Source organism: Egretta garzetta, unplaced genomic scaffold (genome assembly GCF_000687185.1).
Source record: "Egretta garzetta isolate BGI_Z169 unplaced genomic scaffold, ASM68718v1 scaffold319, whole genome shotgun sequence".
NCBI classification, from domain to species: Eukaryota; Metazoa; Chordata; class Aves; order Pelecaniformes; family Ardeidae; genus Egretta; species Egretta garzetta.
The window spans coordinates 1,113,443-1,116,842 of NW_009260769.1; positions in this window are offsets into that span (position 1 = coordinate 1,113,443).

The following is a 3,400-nucleotide window of genomic DNA, read 5'->3' on the forward strand; positions in this document are numbered from 1 at the left end:
TTTTTGAGTGTCACTTGTGGGCTATGCAGACATAGCAGGTATTGGATCAAAAAATAATGTATTAGAGCTTAAAATGACCATCTCTATTGAAGCACTGAGACTTACTCATTCTTTTCCAACCTATGTTTTGCCATTTGCATGTCTGCCTGTTTACAAGAAAGTAATTACATAAATAAAAAGGCTCTTGAAATCATGGAAATATTTAATATTCATAGCTGAGGCAACTGATTTAAATAAGTGGAACAGAAATGTCCTTCAATATACTTTATAAAAAGGACTGCATTAGCAATAGGTTGAGTAAGTTCTCACAGATGTGCCTCCTGCCAGCTGAAACTAGTTTAGGGAGAAGGTATTTCCAATAAGGCTGAGCATTTGGGGTGCCTATATACCTGTACGGGAGAAAGTTTGTGGGATCAAGCTTCACCTTTCCTCAGGTAATCAAGGACAAGAGGTGCCAAAGCAGGGCTGTGGAGGAGCTGGAACGAGCAGGACCCAAGCAGCTGATGTCCACCATCCTCTAGTGGAGGATGGAAGGAAACTGGATATCTGCAGCACCCAGCAGTGTCAGAACTCGGCTGTCATCTCTCCCATCCCTGACCAGACAATGTTAGGCTTGAAATGCTCAGACCGTAACTTTAGCCAAAAATTTGATGCCAGCAACCTCAATACTATCATTGTTAAGAATTTGGTTTTTTTTTTTTTTTAAGAAAGGGTGTTACATTGCAGAATTAAGTACAGTTTAAGAGTGCACAAAAAGGAAAACATGCACAGTGGATTCCCAAGTCAGACTTACTTATCCACTCCGAATTCTCTCTCAGAAAGAGTCAGGGATTGGAAGCTAAATGTGCCAGCCTGCAGCGTGGGTGCCCTGGGAGAAGACTGCTTGTGCCAAGCTTTTCAAGGTGCAGCTCCATTCATTGACAATGCATCTTTGCAAGATTCTCAATCCAGACTTTACTCCAAAGGGATGAAACCGGGCTCTTAGAACCTACCCACTGTCATGCTTTGATGTTAAAAAAACCTCCCAACATGCAACACAACACGCAGCAACCCCAAAGCGCCCTCCTTTTCTACTTAAGGGGTCCGATGTTAAGGCCTGCGGGACACAAACTATGGAATTGGATGCAAAATGCATTTTCCTGTCGCTCCCTAAAGGTTAGGAAATACTGCCCAAGTAATTCAGGCCTGATGAAACGATAACAGGTTCAAAGTCAGAAGGTTCAGTTTTTCCCCCTACAAAACTGTATCCCATTTCAGTCATAAAACATTGGCACACTGAGGTTTGGTTGCAAGCTGGGCTGAAGAGGAACCTCTGAAGACATGCACCAGCCCAATTCACTTATGATATTAGCAGATCCAGTCAAAATAAAATCTCACAGGAAAGAATACATTGAAGTCAGATGAAAGGAAAAGTTTAAAATTACTGTTCTTTGACAATGGAAGGGAAAAAGTGAGTCACGTCAGCCTCTATCTACCACACCAGCCACATTGGGAGTTAATGGGAAATGACTGTTTACTCCGTGGCCACTTATTTGGCTCATTAATAGGCACTAACTTAATTTGGAAAGGATTTTTGGTGCCATTTTGTAATTAATACTTTTCTAAGACACCTGTGATGCATCTTTGCATAAAAACCATTTGCTTAATTTTCTTGTTTTCAAACACAGCTCTCTGCATTCTCTTACGCAATAACTTCCCTGTGCTCACTGTAAAAACAGAAGTATACATTTCAGCCAAGAAGAGCTGAATAATAAGACAATAGGAACAGATTCTTTTCCCTCCTGATTTTCTTCTTCTCCCATCCAAGTGGAGCAATGGGACTTGACAGCTCTGAGTTCAAACTTAATTCATCATTAGGAAATTATTCAAAAAGCTATAACGAGATAACTAATTTAATACACTTTGCTTTAAGGTTTATTCCTTGGCTTGTTTCCCAGATATAAAGCATCTCTGGGCAATTATCATGCAGATGCTGCTGAAAAGACTTTAAATGGTTGCTGCTAATTTAACAAGAGATATGTTGGCATTGGCAGAAGAAATTGGAGGAAAACTGAAGTTGACTGAAAACTCAACTGATCCCTAAAAGGAACACGTCAAGGTATTACAGCTAAATAACTCCTTGGCATCTATTGGTAGCTAGAAGTCTCCACCAGAATCCTTGTCATCTCATTAGGCCTCTATTGCACAGAACCAAATCAACGCAGCGCAGTTTTAAATACATTTAAGAAACACGCTGGTACAGAGCCTAAGCTCCCACTGATTTTAGGGAAAGGTAAGTGCGTTGGTCCCTTTAGCGCTGAAGCTGAGAGTGCTCGTAGGCTTAGGCCTTTGTACCTTGACCAGGGCTTGGGAGGTGGGGATGCAACAGAAAAGCAACGATGGGACTAGAAGATTAAATTTAATCTGGGAAAGGGATACCAAGAAAGGTAATTTCACAGCGACTGCATTGCATCACGTGCCCCAAGAGGCTGCAAAATCTCCACCCTTTGAGATTTCTGAAGCTGGACACAACCCTGGGCAAGCCCACCCAGCTGTAAGGTTAGCCCTGGGGTGAGCAGGGCAGGGGCCAGAGCCCTCCAAGGCTCCTCTCCCACCCAACCCATTCATTCTCTAGCGATCTGACAGGGCTGCCCGGTCAAAGCAGGGCTGGGCTGCCCGCAGGAGGGTGGCAGCCTGCGGAGATGGGGAAAAAGGAGTCAGCGTAAGGAGGGGAGCAACTGCACTGCAGGAACTTTCCTTTCCCTCTCTTACACCAGAAGTAACAGCATGGGAGCCCCACCACAACTTAATAAAGTTTGGGGGTTTTTTTCTTTATATAAAAGTGCAGTTCCTATCACTTCTAAGTAACTGTAAGTAAATGCTACCACGCACACACTGCAATGTAATTCATCACGTGATTTACTCCAGTGAAATAAACAGTTTGGAGAAAGGAATGTGCACCAAGTTGTGCAAAACAGCAAGGCAGCGCCGAGGGTCAGAGGATGAGGAAGATGGAGGAGGACAGGTCTAACTGCTGAGATGCTTACAGGACACGTAGATTTTTTTTTCCCTTAGCTCTGTCACAGATCTGTGTTGGCCTCGGACAAGCCAGTTAAGAATCTGTGCCCTAGTTACGCAGTGGAAGAGGTTTGTTTCCCTTTGCTCTTCCAATTGTAAACTTCAGGCAAGGACTGTTTCTCCTTTATGTATTTAGACAACATCCTCCTCATCCTAACTGGAATCCCTGAACGCTACCAGGATAAAATAGTAATAATAAGTAGGAGGGAGAATCCAAAGCGTGCAGACAGAGAAGAGTGACGATTTGTGCAATTTAATAGAAAAAACACCCAAAGGGAGGTTTGGCAATACCGAAGACTGCTCCGTATCTTCATAAACCGCAAGACAGCGATGGGGGAAGAAT